Raw genomic sequence first — 21,477 nt, 5'->3', positions numbered from 1 at the left:
ATGTTTAGGGCCACACTCGCCATTACAGGCTGCGTGATCTGAGCCATAAATAGACCTGACTTAAGTCAATGAGTGGAAAATGGCGGAACAGAGGTGGCGGAGTTCAAGGACAGACTGGAGCTCACTTAAAATATAAAGACACGGCATAACATATAGACATAACCTTATTACTATTTTCATATGTATTTGACTCAAGTCCTCCTTTAAAAGATAACTATACTTTATGTATAAAACACAGGCTCTGCATCAGGCCGGAGTGGGCTGTCTGTCCAGGAAAATATTCATACCTGGTAACCATTGGAATTGCACTGCATGTGTTTACAACAGCGATAGGCAAACCTTCGCCCTCCAGCTATTGTGGAACTACAAGTCCCATAAGGCATTTCAAGACTAACAGGAATGACTTCAAGAGGCAAAAACCATGATGAGAGTTGTAGTTTAACCAAAGCTGAAGGGTTGAAGTTTGGCTATCCCTGCGTTAGAGTTTCCAGCAGTTCTGAGGTTACAAGCAGCGTCTCGTCTTACCGCAAGGTCAGTCTGATGCGCCCCAGTTGTAACCTGGTATCACCTCAGATAGACGGGCTGCTTCTGCCTAATGCACGGACTGCTTCTTCCTTTTTCTTTTCCTAAAGTATAGTCACCTTTAAGAAAAGCTGGCACCGCAAGCCAGATCTCAATCTGTACATGTAATTAATATGTTGAACTGTAAAATTATTGCTCAAATAAATGTCACTTTTTGTGGCGATCTGCTTGTTTAATAAAACCTTTGCACTTCATTTCCAACCAAAAGCCGTTTTTGTTTTTACCATCTTCAAAGAAAATCTCAGAGAGGCCCTCGGAGCAATGGAGATCGGTGATGCGGTATAGCCAGTCTGATGCGGCGTGGCCAACGGCGAGTCTGATGCGGCGTGGCCAACGGTCCACCGGTCAGTCTGATGCGGCGTGGCCACCGGTCAGTCTGATGCGGCGTGGCCACCGGTCAGTCTGATGCGGCGTGGCCACCGGTCAGTCTGATGCGGCGTGGCCACCGGTCAGTCTGATGCGGCGTGGCCACCGGTCAGTCTGATGCGGCGTGGCCACCGGTCAGTCTGATGCGGCGTGGCCACCGGTCAGTCTGATGCGGCGTGGCCACCGGTCAGTCTGATGCGGCGTGGCCACCGGTCAGTCTGATGCGGCGTGGCCACCGGTCAGTCTGGCGCAGTATTGCCAATGGTAAACGGAGCGCTGGCAGAAAAGCTTCATGTGCACTTTTACTGCTTCGTAAATAGCAGAAGTGAAGACAACCCCACCTCCCTATATCAAAAATAAAGCTTGGCTGCATCCGGGCTTCAACGTCAGTCTGGGCCCCAAAAAAACTCTTCCATAAATAAAAAAAAGACGAGCTGCTATAGGCTAATTGGGGCTGCCCCTCAACTCCCTATTGGTCACTATATCTGATTGACAAACTAAGGGCTAATAGAAAGGAGAGGGAAGCAAGGAAGATTTTTTTCTTTGACAGTTCAATAACATTGTAACTAAAAAGAAGAAATTAGCGTTGAAGAGTCTGATCACCGCTGAGGGAGAGATAAGAATGTGATGAAGGGGATATTCAGCTGCTGGAAAGTGGGGGTGGAGCCTTTTATGAACGCCTGGGAAGAGATGGTAACGTAACGTTCACCCCCCCCCCCCCCCCTCCTTCCCCTTGTCCATGCACGGTACGCCTTGCATTCTGTGAAAAGAATACAAGATGAGTTGTGATTGGACAAGGTGGAAAGTGAGCGATCGGCAATCATCGCTATACTAGAGGTAGGACTGAATTTTTGCACTGGAACTTCACTGCTTACGGTATTGTCTGCGATAAATGAAAGTAATAATTTCCCTAATGCTGCCGCCACCGTCCATTATTAGAGGTCATCTGTTTATGCATGGCAAAAAAAAATCGTTTTTTTCCCCCGAGTTCAGCTTTAAAGGATATCTACGGTCAGAAACCAAAAAGAAGTCTGCATTTCTATATTGAATTCCCATATGTTCCATCCCAATCCTAATACCCAGATCCATCTAGAAGTTTGTAAACTGAAGATGCCCATAGGGTGGACTTCCTCAATGCACTGACACCATGTCACTCAGCAATGTGAATAGGCACTTCCTGGTGTCACTGTTCTCACAGAGCCCGCCTTCTGAACTGCAGCTCAACATCTGAACAATGTAACCTTGTCACTGCTTGCTGGAAGCAATGCATGATGGGATGTGTAGTCTTGAGAAATGGAGATTGCATCACATCAAGCAGCAGGGATAGAGACGCAAAGCACGCTGAGAATCCAGGAAATTGTTGGGAGTGATGGACAGACGGAAGGCAGCGCTCACTACATAAAAGGGATATGTTTCATGTAAGCTTTGATTGTATTATGAGAAACAACTCCAGTATGTATTCCTATTACAAAGCTGATGTGACAGGTCCTCTTCATCCTGAATGCGTGCCATGGTCCAATTCAATTATATTGGGAGAGCCGTACCCCACAGGACCACTGGAAGCCGCCATAGGTACAGCTCCCTATAATAATGAATGGGATTGTGTAAGGTATATAGTATGTGTTCCTATTACAATGCTGATGTCATAACAGGAGAGGAGATGCCGGGACTATAGAACTCCTTTAAACACATGGCAGCGTTTTGTAGTTTTTAGTTCTACAGCTGTCTATGGAATGCTCCTATAAACACAACATTCCGTTCGTCTTCCAGTGCTCTGCAACAAGAGCAATGTGAATCTTTTCTCACAGGACGCAATAGACATCGCACACGCCTGTATGGGCATAGGAGAGGATGATGGGTAATAACGAGGGGACCTTCCCAGCTCTGCGCCTGCATAAGCTGTGCTGTCACAATGAAAGGTCGAAGTATCCGGAACACGGTTTATCATTTCCACTGACATTTCAGTCAGGATAATGACTCAACACAAGGTGGACCTTCCGGATAAATATGTATTCATACTATTATCACTGGATACCCCTCAACTACATGCAGGTCTCCATTCAACTAATGACGTTGGATTTGAAGTGGCTGCCCTGGTGATAATCTAGTTGTGTCGTATTAAACAGGATTTGTCATGAAATTGGTTATTCTGTTATTCATTGTAATGTATTTCCTATGCTCCTCAGCTCCATCTAGTGGGTATGATGTTGTATTACATTACATTCGACCTGAAAAGAAAGAATATACTAAGAACATTCGTTCTTGCCTCTTTTTTGCACAGAACAAACGTTCACAGAGATTTGTGGGGAGAATTGTTTATAAGTAGACCACGAAGGGTCCATTTACACCAATCCGATAAGATGCTGTACTTTTAAGGGCGGGCCATAAATTGAAGTGCCCATTAACACAAGGAAAAGCACCGCAACGCATTGGAATTGGTGTAAATCAGGGGTAGCAAACTTCCGGCCCTCCAGCTGTGGTGAAACTACAATTCCCATGAGGCATTGCAGGATTCTCGCAGCCACAGACATGACTCCTGAAGAGAGATGCATCATGGGATTTGTAGTTTCACCACAGCTGGAGGGTCGGGGTTTTGCTACCCCTGGTGTAAATGGACTCTTTGGAGGCAACAAACCAAATGTTCATAGTAGGGATGCACTGATACTAGTATCGGTATCAGTGCCGATACCGAGTATTTGGGCAAGTACTTGTACTTCCCCCAAATGCTCCGATACTTACCTCCGATCCCGGAACTTCCGGTCAGAGGGAGATCTCCCTCTTACTGGCAGTGCCGAAGGAGCATGGAGCCGGCTTCCTTTCCCATCAGGAAGCCGGGAGGTGGGTTATGACCTGCCTCTCGACTTCCTGTTTGGCTAGGAAGCCAGCTTCATTTGCTGCTAGATAGCCTGGCTTCCTAACCAATCAATCTGCCACTTGCAGAGCCCCAGCGGAGAGTGACCCTGCAGAGCCCACCATAGACTCTCTATGGTGGGCTCTGCAGGGTCTGAGATCTCTTACCTGTCAGCGCCTCTGTGGTCCCCGGGCCCCGACTCCTGTTCCGTCCCCGGGCCCCGACTCTGACACAGCTCCGCAAGCGGCTATGAGGGGAAATGCACCGTGGCTGCTGCTGAGCTGTGTCTGTGACAGCCAGCACCCCCATGCCATAGCGACCCAGGCAGCCCTGGCCGGGCCCCCCTGTGCCCGGGCCCCATAGTGGCCGCCTGGGTCGCTATAGCGATTGTTACGCCACTGATTCCATGTCTAGCAATAGACCCCTTATTCTCATAAAGTGCCCATTAACACGAGGAAAAACATGGGGCCTGCCAATGCACCACAATTCGTTGAAAATCTGACCTGCGCCATTTCGGGTTACACGGTGCACACCAATGGAAGGCAATGGGTTATTGTATGTTGCATTGTGCTGCGACACGAGCACGGGGTTGCTATTGAAAATAAACGGCACCGCAACACATGCATGGTACACTTCCATGGTTTACGTACCACAAAGCATAGAGTGAATGTGGCCTAAAAAGTGAAAACGTTCAAGGGGGTGAAACCTTTTTTAGGCAATATACAGTAGATATGATCAGGCCCAGATTAACATAGGGGCTAAGTCCAGGCCCACCACTGAAAATAGGCCCGGATCGCCTTGGTATGCCCGATGGCAATCAGGGCCGGCCGGACTAAACACATTCAGGAGGAACACGGGTCGGCTCTCTAATCAGGCTTACTAGCTGGCCGCTCGCTGGGGCCGTGCGAAGCCTTAAGGTTCCCATACACTCGTTTTTTCGTACGAGAATCGAGCAGTGTGAACGGAGACGTGCGACCGTTTCTACTGTACGGTCGCACGTCTTCTGTCGAACCAGCATGTTCGAAAACCAGCCGGGAATCGTACGATTCTCGGCTGGTTAGAACGGTGCTCGGAAGACAAATGCCGAACGGGCCGGTGTGCGCACGCGCACACTGCCCGTTCAGCATTGCGGTCATCGGAAGCCCGCCCCTCAGGGGGGCGGGCTTGCGATGATCGAGAGTGCGATCTGCCTGTCCAAGATAGGCAGATCGTACGTTTTTTTAATCCCTGTACAACCATCGCAAGACTAAAGTCTTGCGATGGTTGTAGAGTGTATGGCCACCTTTAGCGAGGAGCCTAATTAGAGAGCTGTTTCAGCTGCTTCCCGTCCAGCCCACGAACAGCACCAGGTCCATGATGCTCTTAATCCAGCCCTGGATATGATATTAAAGGAGAACTATGAGGTGAGTGATTTTCACTCATCCTCATAGTTCGAGCCGACGTGTGACAATGAGACTGTCACAGGTCGGCTCTATAGATTGGGAAGTGAGCGAGCACAGCGTCGCTCGCTCACTTCTCTATCCTGTCCCTGCAGAGTCACCGCTCCCCATAGGGATTCCCCCCTCCCCTGTCCGATCCCCCAGCGCTGACTGGAGGAACGGACGGTGGAAGGGGCGGGCACAGCTGGCTCTGCCTCTAGATAGGCAGAACCAGCTGTCACTCACACAGCTGGGTGAATCTTGACAGTAATGTCGGGATCCGTCCTGGCTGCGGCGGTCTCAGCTGTAGCTCGCGATATACTGAGCTTTGGGTCACGGGAGGACGCTAGTATTTGTCCTCCTGTTACCCTTAAGAGAACTATGGGGGAAAACACTGACCCCGTAGTTCTCTTTTAACTGCTAAAGAAGGAGGACATGTTAACACCCAAGATTCTAAATGAATCCTCTACACGCTGCTATACTCCATATCACACTTCTAGCAAACTTTGCATAATAACAGAGATCATTGCTTCCCATATACAGTACTTACTCTCATACAAAGCTTGCTACAAGTGTATTCCGTGTGCACAGCCGCGTGCAGAGGGTACTGTGAGAATCTTGGGTACCAGCTGTGTGGTCAGGATGTTCCTCAGCTAGCGGATATCTATAACAGACAACTGAAGAGGAACAAAGCTTTATATAGACAAAGTGAGAAGTTCTGTCAGCCTGTAAAACATATAGTTCAGCTTTGTGGGCACTGATATCACAATGTTTTTATTTCATTGTTTCATATGATTATCATACAGTATATCATAGATGGCATTATACACGGCCTGGCCAAAAAGTCACACCCCCTAATATTTCATTGACTTTGATTACGGCACGCATTCGCCGTGGCATCATTTCGATAAGCTTATACAATGTCACAACATTTATCTCCATTCAGAGTTACATTCATTTTTCCCCAAGACCCTGTAGTGATGATGGAAGAGTCAGACCTCTGTGTAAAGTCTTCTCCAGCACATCCCAAAGATTCTCAATGGGGTTCAGGTCTGGACTCTGTGGTGGCCAATCCATGTGTGACAATGACGTCTCATGTTACCTCAACCACTCTTTCACAATCTGAGCCCGATGAGTCCTGGCATTGTCATCATGGAATATGCCCAACATGCCATCAGGTAAGAAATAATCCATTGATGGAAAAACCTGATCATTCAGTATATTCAGGTAGACAGCTGACCTCATAACGTTGCTGAACCGAGACCTGACCGACTGAAGCCACCCCAGATCATAACACTTATCCAATGGAAGGCTCTGACCCATCTGCTATTAGCTGAATGCAGGCGGTGACCAAATCCCACCGAAACGCGTTGGCTGTATCTGACATTTCCATTCAAACAAACCTTTAGTAGGTGCTCCTTACCCTGCAGGATCCAGGATCTGATGATAATAAATGTGTCACTGTCACTGTACCATGCACGGGGCTTTTTCCTTCTCTTCAAATAAACATTATTGGCAGGGCCAAATACAAAGTTTAAAAGAAACTATTTTTTTTTAGTGCTCGGGGTGGAAAGTACGATATAAAATATAATAAGTTAATAAAATGTTTATGAGGAAATACAAAGTATATGTATAAATTAGGGATGCACCAATGCCAGTGCTTCCGCTGGCATGGAGCTGGCTTCCCGGGCACTCTGATTGCCCGAGAAGACGGCTCAATGTTGTCTGGCCGGCTTAATTGTGCTTGGTCGGGAAACCAGCTTCCCAGCCAATCAGCATCAAGCTGGCTTCCGGGCCAGTCAGGAAGCCAGGTGGTGAGTAATGACCCAGCTTGTTGATTGGCTGGGAAGACGGCTTTCCAGCCATTCAGCATCGAGCTGGCTGGTCGGCCAGCTCGGTGCTGATTGGCTGGGAAGCCAGATTCCCAGCCAATCAGCAAGGAGTTGGCTGTTCGGTGCTGATTGGCTGGGAAGCCGGATTCCCGGCCAATCAGCAAGCAGTCGGCTGTTCGGCCGGCTCAATGCTGATTGGCCAGGAAGCCGGCTTCCCGGGCTAATCAGCATGGAGCTGGCTTCCTTCCAATCAGTAAGCTGGGAGGTGGGTCAAAACTCACCGCCCCGCTTCCTGATCGCATAGGAAGCTGGCGCACGGGTCCCCTACGGCACTGCCGGCCAGAGAAAATCTTCCTCTGACCGGAAGTTCCGGTATCTGGGAAGGTATCGGAGCATTTGGGCGAGTACAAGTCCTCGCCCAAATACTCGGTTTCGGCATCGGTAGTATCAATATTGGTGCACTGCATCCCTAGTATAAATCATACGGTATATCCATAAACAAGTCAAGGGAAGCGCTATCTGTATCAACAATCAGCTTCAACTACAATGGAGGCCTTGCAGCCAATTGAATCAGGAGAGGAGAGGAGCTCCAACGTCCTATTCAGCTGTTGCCACCATCAGGAAGCCAGCCCAGAACAATGATGTGGAGCCAACGTTGGCGTAGGCGCATGTAGACAGGAAGTGGCTGAAAGAGGCTGCAGAAGATCAGTAGCACTGAGATGCCAATAGAGGATGAGGGGGAAAAAAAGTAAAATAATATTTTATTTAATAAAAGGGGCAATTGTTTGTGCCGCAGAGTACACCGAGCAAACTGAACGTTGCCCGGTTATGGGTTACATCGGATTTACATATCACTAGAGTCACATGTTTTCCTTTTCAATCTGATAAAGCCAACTGTAGACAGGTAATCAGGGTGTAGCCGGGTTCACAGATCCGTCTGATAAGAACTGACAGCACTTTGAGAATTATACCCACTGCCAGTCTTCTGTGTGAGCGCCAACCGCATTTCCAGGAACAAACAGGATGCAAATACACAAATGTGTGAAAAGTCTCCCTTCCTCTTTTAATGGCAGCCCAGAGCAGCCAGTCCTATCACTAGATCTATAACTGGGCAGAGATCCAGCACCTTCCACAGAACCTTCGGCTTCTGATAATGTCAAATAAAATATAAAGGTCAAAAGTGTATCCAAAAAGACTTTAATGTTGGATACAAAGGCAGCCAAACATTTCAGTATCTGATGTAGATAAACATCACGATATCTCCGGGATGTGAGAAAGTTCCAGGACCTCGTCCGGCATGCCGCGAGCTGTTGGCGTTGGCAATGCGTAGTAGAGTAACGTTCCCAGACTTGGCGTGAGAACGTTTATCTACGTTGCAGTTGTGAACTAGGAGCGCGTGGCTGTGTGCTGTCTTAGTCCTGTGGGCTGACAGCTGCAGGTTTCAGGATTGGGAACCAATCAGCGTGCTTCCCGATCATGTGATCTCCATGGCAGGCTTATTAGAAGTCAGTGTACCACCCTCTACAGCCTGCAGGTGGCGCTGTGCATCTCTCTGTGCACAGAGAAAGAGGTACAGTGTTACCAAAAAAAAGTAAATTAAAGTTTTTTTGTGTTTTTATTTTTTATTTTTATAAAACTGTTATTTGTAAAATATACAAAAATGCATTTCTGTATTTCTGTTCACATTTTATTCTGACTGTCAGTTTACAATAAAGTAGTGCTGCACAAGCTACATACAGCACAGTGATGATGTCACCGCTACTCATACAAGGTAATACCCGGGTTTGCAAAGGCATTGGGTGCTTACAAAGTGGATTTATATCCTTTGTGGCTATTGAGGAATATACTCAGATGGAAGGTTTTGTGCTCGGAGTTCAGCTGTAAAGTTTTAGGCCAGGTTCACACCTTGCGCGATCCGTGACGATACCACGCGGATTGCCTTTGCGGTCACAGAGTTGCCCACCACCGCCGATCGCGCTGGCGGTGCCGTTATTTTATAATGGCACCCCAGTTGCGTCGGTTTCCCGCCACGATTCCACCCGTGCAATCTTACACGTTTGCGGCTAAAACAGCCACGTGTCGCAAAAAAAGTACATGTACCTTTTAGATGCGATTGCCGCGCATTGCCGTTTGCTTAAAGGAGAACTCTGAGGTGAGTAATTTTCACTCAGCCTCATAGTTCTAGCCGACCTGTGACAATGAGACTGTCACAGGTCAACTCAGTAGATCGGGAAGTGAGCGAACACATACCAGCGCTCGCTCACTTCTCGATCCTGTGCCGACAGAGAGTCGTGACAGGGGAGGGGCTGGATTCCCTTCTAGATAGGCAGAGCCAGCTGTCAATCACGCAGCTGGGCGGATCTCGACAGTATTGTCTGCATCCCTCCCAGCTGCAGTGGTCTCAGTATACTGGGAGCTATAGCTCGCTGTATACTGAGCTTTGGGTGACGGGAGGACGCTAGTTTGTGTCCTCCCGTTACCCGTTAGAACTATGGGGAAAAGCCCTGACCCCCATAGTTCTCCTTTAAATGCCACCCTAACACACCTCCCGGTGGCAACATGCAGAACCGCAATATTATGCATTGATGCATTGCGGGGGGGGGCGATCACTAGACGATCTGTGCGATAGCATGCACTAAACGCGTGGTAATGTGTGCTTAGTGCAACATTCTTGTGGGAATGAGTCCCTAAAGCCCTGCGCTTTGTATGGGTCTACCAAGCCTTATTGCCACCTGTGATGGGGTAGGGTGCTAGTGGTTCTCACCGATACCGAAAATACCACCGAATCAGTGGGGTGAGAATGTGCTAGTGGCGCACCTTATTGGTGGTGGTAATGGGGTGCTGGTGATGCCGACCTCTGCAGGCTCTTAGCAACCTGGGATGCTCTGCCTGGTATCCCAGCCAGTCACTGGATGCTAAGAGCTGGGTGGGTATGTATGGGCCCTTAACATCTCCCCACCCAGCTCCTGACAGCCTGGGACGTTCTGGTCATAAAGAGGGCAGCAGGCACATTGTGCAGCCCGCCGCCCCCCAACATGGCCCAAAGAGATGATGCTGCCTGGGGCAACAGCCTCAGGCTGCCTCATCATAAGGACAGCCCTGGCGCTATGCTAAGTATGTGTATTGACTTGCATTCTATTTTGAAAGTAACAAAAACTATAAAATAAAAAATAAAATCAGGATGGAATCCCCGGGCCGGTCCAGGAAGGAATCAGTATCAAAGAATCCACATTCTGTAATCTGCTACAAAGTATCTCTTTCCCTTCTCTGGGACATCCTTCATTGTGATGGCTCCTCAGATGCTGCTGAATGAAGAGAAGCCATCAGCCGCTGTGTGTCACAGGAGGAGGGACGGCTCAGGCTCAGGGTGGAGGGACTTATAGTAACACTTCCCCTGGCACTGAAGACAGAGAAGTAATCTGTGACCAGACAGACAAGAGATAGCCGGGCAGACTGGAGGACTCCACCAGGATGCTTCAACCGTCCCATCTCACCAAGGTACCATCCCAGGCTCACCCAGACCCCCAAAATATTCTACACAAACCTGCCAATCATCATACTATCTGAATCCTTCCTGCATGAAATAACCCAACGATCATTATCTGTCTATTACTGCTGTGTATGCTTCTGTTTCTGGCAATGAGGATCCATCTGTTTTTTTTTTAATTGCCCGTTCACGCCATTTGGGATCTTCTTTGCAGATAAGCGCACTGTGGCGATTTTTCCGCCGCTCAGACATCATCTAGATGGGATTGAAAATCCCTGCACTTGAAGTATATCTAATGCTAGAACACTACGTTTAGTTTGGGATCAATGGGGGAAAGGGTAAGCCCTTTTTATCGCTGAAAATCTCCAACAGCCAAAAAGAATGGAACGGTGGAACGGGTGCTCGGCCAATGGCGGCACCACCGAACATCGGACAAATCCAGCACAGCGAATGCAAACGCAGCGCTTTTTGCTTTGTTTTTGTAGTCCCATATAGAACACAACCGGCGTTTTGGAGAAATGCAGATCGCCCTTATACAAGATACCTGAATAAGGGTGACCTGGGTGGCTCCGCTCCCCGCTGGAGGGATTCACCCCAAATTGAAGGATTCACTCACTTTAATTGTTCTGGTGACCATTGCCACTGGGACAGAATGTAATTGGAAAATACAAACTTTCCCAGGAACAGTAGGGATGCATGCTCCGGTCACTAGGAGGGGATTCCCCCTTACTTTGGTGATTCCCTCTCGGTTTTAGAACGAGAAGTGATTGGAGATCTCCCCAAAGACACAAAAAGTTATAGAGGTGGTTGAACTTTATAGGCATGTGGTCCGTTATCAAGCAAGTTTTGTATTTACTTTGATTGATTTAGAAAATTGGTAGGGATTGTATAGATCTGGTCATGTGTGTGTATGATCCATGTAAAGTCTGTGAATGGTCTGTGCATGCTCAGTGTATGGTCTGTGTATGGTTTATATAATGTCTGTGTATGGTCTGTGTATGGTTTATATAATGTCTGTGTATGGTCCGTGAATGGTCTGTGTATGATCTGTATATTGTCCTTATATGCTCTGTGTATGGTTTGTTTATTGTCTCTGTATGGTCTGTATATGGTCCATGTATCGTCCGTGTATGGTCTGTATATGGTCCATGTATGGTCTTTGTATAGTCTGTGTATGGTCCATGTACGGTCTGTGTATGTTCTGTATATGGTCTGTGTATGTTCTGTGTATAGTCTGCTTATGGTCTGTGTATGGTCTGTGTATGGTCCGTGTATGGTCTGTGTATAGTCTGCTTATGGTCTGTGTATGTTCTGTGTATAGTCTGCTTATGGTCTGTGTATGGTCTGTGTATGGTCCGTGTATGGTCTGTGTATAGTCTGCTTATGGTCTGTGTATGTTCTGTGTATAGTCTGCTTATGGTCTGTGTATGGTCTGTGTATGGTCCGTGTATGGTCTGTGTATAGTCTGCTTATGGTCTGTGTATGTTCTGTGTATAGTCTGCTTATGGTCTGTGTATGGTCTGTGTATGGTCCGTGTATGGTCTGTGTATAGTCTGCTTATGGTCTGTGTATGTTCTGTGTATAGTCTGCTTATGGTCTGTGTATGGTCTGTGTATGGTCCGTGTATGGTCTGTGTATAGTCTGCTTATGGTCTGTGTATGTTCTGTGTATAGTCTGCTTATGGTCTGTGTATGGTCTGTGTATGGTCCGTGTATGGTCTGTGTATAGTCTGCTTATGGTCTGTGTATGTTCTGTGTATAGTCTGCTTATGGTCTGTGTATGGTCCATGTAGGGCCAGTTTATGTTCTGTATATGGTCCGTGTATGTTCTGTGTAGGGTCCATGTAGGGCCAGTTTATGTTCTGTGTATGTTCTATGTATGGTGCATGTAGGGCCAGTTTATGGTCTGTGTATGGTCCGTAATCCCTCATCTGTAACGGGACGGCCTGCCTGGAACACAAGATTCAATTTGTGGCTGGTGGAGGTTCCTATCTGGCGCTGGCTTGGCTTTTTGTGGAATTGTGTATAGTCTGTTTATGACCCCCATGTATGGTCCGAATCTTGTAGTGCCCCTTTAGACCTATGCTTGCAGTAACAGGCGGCACCTTGTGTAGTGCATTGCAGTGCCATTCATTTAAAATGGCACCCAACACGCAGGTACAGTAGGTGCCAACAGACCCGCATTCATCACAAGGCAAAGCTGTTTTTATTGGTTTGCTGTGTTAAAAATGCTGCTGGTCCAGTTTTTGGTTCCTCGATGCATTGCAATGGATCATAAAGGTCTGATGGGGGTTTAAGGATTTCACATTGCCCAAGATAAAGCCTCGAGGGGACAAACTTTGAATGTTTGGCCAGCTCTAGTACACGGAATTCCCTTTTTGTTGCCTTTCATCATACACACTGAAATCAACATATTGGGTGCCATGATGTAGTCAACATGGAGTTGAATTGAAGCTGCCAGGATAGAACTCTGCCATTGCTGATGTGTTTAATAATGGCTGATGGCTTAACTACCTAGTGAGTAGATGACCTGAAAAAAAGCAAGAAACGTGGGGATTCAAACATTCCTGGCTTCACTGGATACTAGGGTTGCCACCTTTTCTTCCAGCGAAACCCGAACACTCTAGCGACGCACGGACATTTTTTTGGGGGAGAATGAGTTCTGGTTTATTCATAAGTAAATAGCACCTCCCATTCATATGTAAATATCACAGTCGACACTATTTTCAGTGGGGGGCCAGTAGCCCCTATCTTAATTTTGGTTACCCCTGTCTGCCTGACATCTTGTGTCCGGGTCTCAGCTGCCATGAAACCTGGACACAGCATTCAAAACCCGAACTGTCCAGGTGAATCCTGGACAGGTGGCAACCCTACTGGATACATGCCAAGTGAAGATGTACACATGGATACATAACAAGCCAGGTTAAGCAGACCATGTCAGGTCTCTATACAATTAAAAAACACGAGTTTCCTGCTGTAGAAGAAAGATTCTACCTCCCTCTTTAATGGCCTGTGTCACCTTCCTTTGCTCAGTTCCAGTGCTGTCTGTCTCTTTGTCATTTGGTGCTTCCAGTAGTGTTGGATGCATGTCCCCCCCAAGCGCGCTGTGGTTTTTTTCTTTCAAGCCCTACATCATAGAGGACTCAGCAGTGACTTAGGGATTGAAGGACTGAACCAAAGCACATGGTGGGGGACACAGATAGCCAATGCTCTCAGCAGTGTCAAATACACAAGAGTCTCAAGGAGGCTGCAGTGATGGCAGGAAAAACAGGTCTCTGCAGAGGTGAATGTCTCTTCTAGTGCAGGGTCACCAAGGCTTGTTAATACCTATTGCCAACGCATGAAAATGCATCAAAACCAGGGGCGTAACAAAAGCCATAGCAGCCCCTGTGGCTGCTATGGGGCCTGGGGGTGGAAGGGAGCCCCATGAATGATTGCTGAAGTTGCTGTTGACCCCGTACCCCTTATGGGATTTCCAATCAAGAAGAGTTGATATCAGATGTACAGGAAGAGACTATGCAGACAGCTTTACTGCTACCTGTCCTTGATTTAGATTTTAAAGGGTTTGCAATGGGGCCCTATTAAAATTTTGCTATCGGGCCCCATAATCTGTAGTTACGCCCCTGATCAAAAGGTATGTTATATGAGGTGAACAGACACTATGTTATTATAGAGGAACCTGGACACATGCATTTTAGCGCATTGCAATGCATGTGTTAAAGTGTAACAGTATAAATTGGCCTTGAAAAGGAAGAAACGCGACATATTAGAATTATTTTTCCCCCCCTCCATTCTGTTTAATTAAATACACGAGGGCGAGTCAAAAATTATCCGCACCCTGGCTGTAGAATTTATTTTAATCAGCTTTTAGAAAAGACAAACACATAATTTTTCGACGTAATCTCCTCGCTTTGTCCATCTGTCAACAAGCTTTCCTATTCCCTCATTCAAAAATGTTTTAGGCTGAGCTGCGAGCCACGAATGCCCCGCTGTCTTCACTTCTTCATCAGAGGGGAATCTTTGTCCTCGTGGGTGAAAGTCTGATAGAGCAAGATCAGGGCTATAGGTGTACGCTCAATGTTGTCCTCAGCGTGGACGGGCGTCCGGCTCCGTCTTGATGGCTAACACTTGTGCGACCTTCCTTGAACTTCTCTATCCATCCATATACACTTCTTCGCGACAAAACACTTTCTCCATACTGCGCACAAAGTCTTCGATAAATACGAAAACGAATCCTGCGCAATGCTCTTCTTTCGTTCAAATCACAAGTGGGGCGTCCATTTTTTCTCGCACCGCAGTTACAAATGAACTGATGTTCAACACACCTGCACAGCACTGACTGTGGAGACAGCAGCCTTGAACGGAAAGCGCTAATAAGACAGTGTCCTAATGTCAGTGTCAGCTGTTATACGAGGTCGGTATTTGAAATTATAATGACACCTGACACTGACTCCAGTGGGGTATTTTGGAGCACCCAAGTTGAGTCACATAGGTAGGTCATGAGATAGGGAATGACTGCTTCTATCAGAAGCTTCTCATAAAGGTGCTCTACTCTGTGTCATCTCAGCCTAATAGGACATTAGAGATACTTGGTGCAGCTGAGCCCCGGCGTTTGTTTTCCTGCATGCTGAATGCGTATAAAACCCGGACATGGAAACTTTTTTTTTGTTGTCATTTATTTAATCAGAATGGGGAAAAAATATTTTATTATTTGTCGGGTTGCTTCCTTATCAGCATGAAAGGAAGGGAAAAAATGCCCACACATGAATCCCTTTCCTGATAGATTTCCTGAGCTTCGATCAGATGAGCGTAAAATCAGGTTAAAAAGCGCGTGGGCGCCAAATCTCAGCAGCTCACGGCTGTTTTTTGTTCAGAGATTGGTTATTGTTACAATGTCCCTGCTTGTATATACCTGGAATATATATCTGTAATATTCCGGATCTTTTCTTATAGTGCTCCGTTCACACACACAGGCACTGCGGCAGTGAGTGTGATTTATCTATTATTTATTTCACAACGGCCCCTCAACGCACCTGGCCATTGCATGTGCGTTGTATCCAGACATGTGCAATTCGTTTCTTTCCGAATTGAAATTCATACGACTTTCAGATGCATCAACATTTCTGAATGAAAAAATAACGAATCCAAACATATCTGAAATTTCTGATAACAAAAATTTTCGGATGCCTCCATATCTCGCTCTGAATGAATTTGTGTTGCTAAATGTTAGAAAAAAAACAGCGCTGAGTCCCCTCCCCAATACATGCCAGACCCTTTAGGTCTGGCGGAAATTTTAGGGTGGACCCCATATGCCAAAAAAAAATGTGTGGGGTCACCTCTAAAATCCCTTACCGAACCCTTGTCCTCGGGTCCCCCCCTGACCAACCCCCCTCCCCATGTTGAGGGCCTGTGATCAAGGGTCTGGTAAGGGATTTTAGGGGGGACCCCACACTTTTTTTTTTGGGCATTGGGGTCCTCCCTAAAATTCCTACCAGACCTAAAGGCCTGGTATGAATTGGGGAGGGGACTCCACGCTGTTTTTTTCTATTGTTTTGTACATGAGCCTGCACGTCATTTTACATGCTCTGTTACTAAAATCAAAATGCCAATAAAAGAAACCCCGGCTACAGAACACAACACACTCACCTCTCTGGATGCTTGTGACGTTGATCAACAATGTAACAAAGAGAAACTGACACTTCCTGGAAGATTAATCTCCTCTTCCTCCCCGCAGCACTCAGTGGTTTCTTCCACTGACTCCCATGTGACTTCAAGATATAGCAGTGACACTGGAGTCTGAGGAAGGAACCACGGTGTGAGGTGGGGGATCACTGGTATCCGACACTCCCAGAAGTGTCAAGTGCCAAAAAAAAAAGAATGGTGGATGCTGCAGTGCTGAAGCGGAGGGGCGGAGGGAGACGCGGGATACTGAGGAGGTTATAAAGGGTTTTCTTTTGCAGGATACTTTATTTCTGACTTGTTTTGTAAGCTGACCAGGCTGCATTAAAGAGACCCCAGACCTGAGGTAGGCAACCTCGGGTCTCCAGCTGTGCTGAAACTACAAATCCCATAAGGCATTGCAAGCCACAGGCATGACTCCCAGAGGCAGAAGCATGATGGGGTGTGTAGTTTCAGCACAGCTGGAGAGCCAAGGTTGCCTACACCTGCCCCAGACCATCCATTTTAACAATCTTCTAACAGATTATATGTGTACTTAGTGTATTTTATTTACCTTATTTATAGAGCTACACACTGTACCTTACATTCTATACCCTGTGCTGTACTTTGTATGCTGCAAACCACTCCACTCTGCACTGTACATTCTACACCACTCCACTCTGCACTGTACATTCTACACCACTCCACTCTGCACTGTACATTCCACACCACTCTACTGTCCACTATACATTCTACACCACTCAACTCTCCACTATACATTCCACACCCCTCACTCTGCACTGTATATTCCACACCACTCCACTCTGCACTGTACATTCCACACCACTCTACTCTCCACTATACATTCCACACCACTCCACTCTGCACTGTAAATATTCCACACCACACTGTACATTCCACACCACTCCACTCTGCACTGTACATTCCACACCACCAGACAAATTGTCTAAATGTGAAAGAGCCGTTGGGTAGGTCTGGCCATAAACAGCAAGAGCTATTTTTGACCTCAGAGAAATAACTAAAACCCCCAATAGTGTTACCCAACTGTGTGTGGAAGCGATCCGGCAGTCTTCTGTGTAGAGAGTGGCAGAGTATGGAATGCCATGTGCTCCTCTGTAGCTGGATAGAAATTGTGGTGGGTCCCGTTGCTTTGTTGGCTTTTTTGAGTATGAGACATTATTTTCCTGCCCATTGTTCTCCGGGGCGATTTTTGCTTGTTTGGACACCAAGGTAAAATAAATTTCCTGACGCCAATCCATGGCAGCATACAATGGGTGGGGGGCGGAGCCATACCCATTGTATGCTGCCATGTATTGGCGTCAGGAAAGGAAAATTACCGATAGGTAAGTATACAATTTTCCGTAGTCATTAGGATTGGTAGCAGCTACTAAAGGTTTGTGGATACCTGTCCATCACGCCCCCATGATCTTCTTGGCCATTCTATTTTACAACCATAGGACTTATACACTGAGTGGCCAGATTTTTATGACCACCTGACGTTTGTAGGCGAATTAGCTATAATTTTGCGCTGAAGTTGTTGGATCATCAGCCCCAATGCATGCATTGGGGCTGATGTGAAGCGTTAAGTGCATGCATTGGGGATGATCTGAGGCCTGATGTTTATGCATTAGGGCTGATGTGAAGAGTTAGGTGTATGCATTGGGGCTGATCTGAGGTCTGATGTGCATGCATTGTGTCAGATCTGAGGTCTGATGTGGATGCATTGGGGCTGATCTGAGGTCTGAAGTTCATGCATGAGGTCCGATCTAAGGACTGATGTGCATGCATTGTGCATGATCTGAGGGCTGCCTTGCATGCATTGGGGCTGATGTGAAGAGTTAAGTGCATGCATTGGGGCTGATCTGAGGTTCCTAATCCATTCATTGGGGCTGACCATGTTTTGCGTGTACACCAGGTAATCCGCGTTTTGCACTCGTACTGCTAATGACAAGTTACACTCATTATTATTATATAGAAATGAATGAGAGTGACTTGCCATTAGCGGTACAGATATGAGTGCTAAAGACTGAAAACAAACTAAGACTACAATGCGCTATTGTTCGCCGTCTGGTGCTTGTGAAAGGACATTTAATGTGGAAAAAGTTGCTGACCCCTGCAACAGATTGTGCGATGCCATTAATCTGAAATGCGTTGGCAAGTATTAGATGCTATTGTACCCCATTTACACCATTTTTTGGCTGGAGTGCAGCTGAGCTTTAGATTTTTAGCTCAGTCACAATGAAAGGCCCATTCCCTTGTCTACAAGGATAAAGCAGATCTAAACTCAATCATCAAAATTCTTCTACTTGCTTCTTGTTCAGGCACTTCCTGTCCTGGCGGTGAACGAGGCCTCCTCTCCCTGCCGGGGTCCATCACCAAGATGGCCGCCGGCAGGTATCACAAAGGTTCACAGAACCCCTCCGAGTTAAACTCACCACCTCCCTGATCCAGTGCTGGTTCTCTGCAGCTCGCAGCTGGAACACCAGGGCCCCGTGGTTGCCCCTGTCCATCTGACATTGTGATATCTTGTGACCGGGTCTTAGCTGGCCTGAAACATGAACACAGCACATACAGGACTCAAAACCTGGACTGTCCAGGTAAATCTCTGACAGGTAGTAACCCTAGGAGGGAGGACACGGCCCCTTCCTGGCCGTGGGCCCTTGGGCAATGCCTGAGTGCCCAAACGATCATTTCACTCCTGGAGGGGTATGGAAGGAAAGGCAGGACAGGGTACAGAGACTGGTCAGAGCAGAGAGGGGAATGGGGGAAAAGGTTAATCAGGTCAAGGTTCATATTAGGGACGGACAGAAACAGCCAAGCCAGGGTGATTTGGGGGGTAAAACTCAGGGTGCAGAGAGGGAAAGAGTAGGGTAGCCACCTGTCCGGGATTCGCCTGGACAGTCCAGTTTTTGAGTCCTGTGTCCAGGTTTCAGGCCAGCTGACACCCGGACACCAGACACTAATTAGTGCCGGCACTGAGGTCCAGTGCTTGCTGGGGACCTCGGCAGCCTTCCTGTGAGTCGCAGGTGCCTGTAATCATCCTGACACCATGCTGCCCTACACAGCCACCTGAGAGTCCGCATAGCCCACCTGAGGCTTCGCATAGCCACCTAAAAATTGCTGCATGCAGCGCTAGAGTGTTCAGGTTTCACTTGAAGAAAAGGTAGCAACCCTTAGGAAAGAGGGGGGTTCCAAGTTATATGGAGGAGTTCAGATGGAAGCTAAGAAGCTTCTGGGAACAGGTCAGTCCGGTTTTCTTTGCTTATATCTACTGCTAGCAAGCAGTAGATATAGGCAAGAAGTGTAAAAAAACACAAAACTGCTTAAAATCATTTTAAACTTAACTCGTTATCGCTGCTCGCTCCCGCGCCCAGAATCAGGAACTTTTGAACACCAGGACCCTGAGGTTGCCCCTGTCTGCCTCAAATTATGACAACTTGTGTCTGGGTATCAGCTGGCCTGACACCCAGGCACAAGATTCCAAACCCGGACTGTCCGGGCTGAATCCCGGACAGGTGGCAACCCTGGAAATGAGGCGGGTTCTATCTGGCTTGCTTCAGCTTCTAATGCACATTGTGAGAAGCTCGCAGTGTGCAGTGATATCAGAGGAAGCCATTTCAGTCCAGGAGAGGAGCCGGTACAACTGTGCAAGACTGAACGGGAGGACGGAGGTCAGATAGAAGACTGAAGGGGAGGACGGAGGTCAGATAGAAGACTGAAGGGGAGGATGGAGGTCAGATATAAGACTGAAGGGGAGGATGGAGGTCAGATAGAAGACTGAAGGGAAGGACAGAGGTCAGATAGAAGACTGAAGGGAAGGACGGAGGTCAGGTTTAAAATGACTGACAGGTGCACTTCAAGCAGGCTCCTCGCAGGCTGACGGGGGGAACAACATTTGAACAATAGTGATGTCATATGTTCGCACGCAGTGAAGAAATTGAAGTCAAAGTCAACATTGGATTCTTTAATTCCGCCCGCGCTGTTCCCTATTCTGTTTGCCGTCCTTTCATTAATCACGAGCGTGTTTGCAAACCGGCTCCGGAATGGGACGGGGCATTCTTCCAGACACCTAGAAACTCTATTTACCCTCATAATGAAAATGTGCGTTTTTCTTTATGTCGGCGTATATTGCCGCATGTCGCCAAACATGGAGACTTCGCACACGGGTGACACTCTCCCGGAGCGAGGTTAAATATTAAACCCGGGCATATAACATAACACATCTCATTACGTCTGTGTGATCCCTCTGACCTGCCCCACCAGGTCCACATCTCCCATCACAGACACTGACCTAGGGGAACTTCCCGGCATGATACAGCTCAGATGATGGGGATGTTGGCCAGAAAAGAGAGCTGAGAGGTGAAGCAGTATATACATCATTTGAAGTAAGTACCCAAACTTGACTTCTATCAGCCTCTAGCAGTCCCTGTATAGCGGAGCTCAGACTGGGGGAGGGTGAAGCAGCACAAGCAGCCAATCAGCCTGGCTGCAATGCAAAGCATAGGTTGATAGGAGGAGAGATCAGAGTGACAGCCTGCCTCTTCTTTTACTAGCCAGTCACTGGCTGGGGGAGAGACAAGCAGGGCCATCCCTATAATGAGCTCTTAGCAACCTATCATGTTCTTTCAGCACTATGCGGCTTCCCGTCCAGCTCACAGACATCATCAGTTGTCAGGGAGCTGAGCGGGACGCTCTGGCTGGCATCCCATCGAGCTCCCGGCAACCAGTGACGTCAGTGAGCTGGGCGGGATTGGACAGAGAGCCACGGACAGGCACAGCTTTAAGTCTGGTCCCACAGCCAACCATCCCTCCGCATCCAACGCTGCCCCACAAGAACCCGACTTTCCCCCCTCCAAAGCTCTATCAGCAGCAGCTGAGCACCCCCCAACTCTATGGCCTCAGTCAGCATACAGCCTAGCACAGGGGTGGCCCTGGGGACAAGAACTGTCAGAGTTGTTATAATGCAACAATACCCTGAATATAGGTGTAACACGAAACATGGTCCAAGAGGCGAACTTAGCCTATAAGGGCCGGTTCACATCTTAAACAGTGCATTCCGGAGCGGTCAGCCTCTGAAACACACTGTATCGCATTATGGCTGGCTTCCTGCGTTCAGGGGCGGGAGGGGGCGTGGCAAAAAAAGCAGATGTCACTGGACCGGAACGCAGGTACTGATGTGCCACATGTTCTGGTGCGGGCGATCGCACTGCGGGCGGGGGACGTGGCTGCGGTGCCATTGACTTCAACGCACCGCACGCCCCCT

General features: G+C 47.7%; 1 protein-coding gene across 1 annotated transcript in view; it reads left to right on the top strand.

Annotated features, from left to right (window-relative positions):
- Positions 1–10,460: 10,460 nt before the first annotated feature.
- GPBAR1 (G protein-coupled bile acid receptor 1) overlaps positions 10,461–21,477 on the top strand; it is a 16,191-nt gene continuing 5,174 nt past the window's right edge. Inside the window, exon 1 of the mRNA XM_018552574.1 lies at positions 10,461–10,547. The gene's annotated coding sequence lies outside the window, so the exon portion shown is untranslated. The remainder of the gene's footprint in view (positions 10,548–21,477) is intronic.

Source organism: Nanorana parkeri, unplaced genomic scaffold (genome assembly GCF_000935625.1).
Source record: "Nanorana parkeri isolate BGI_ZX_2015 unplaced genomic scaffold, ASM93562v1 scaffold92, whole genome shotgun sequence".
NCBI classification, from domain to species: domain Eukaryota; kingdom Metazoa; phylum Chordata; class Amphibia; order Anura; family Dicroglossidae; genus Nanorana; species Nanorana parkeri.
The sequence above is the reverse complement of the archived record's forward strand: the minus strand, read 5'-3'. Positions and strand labels throughout refer to the sequence as shown.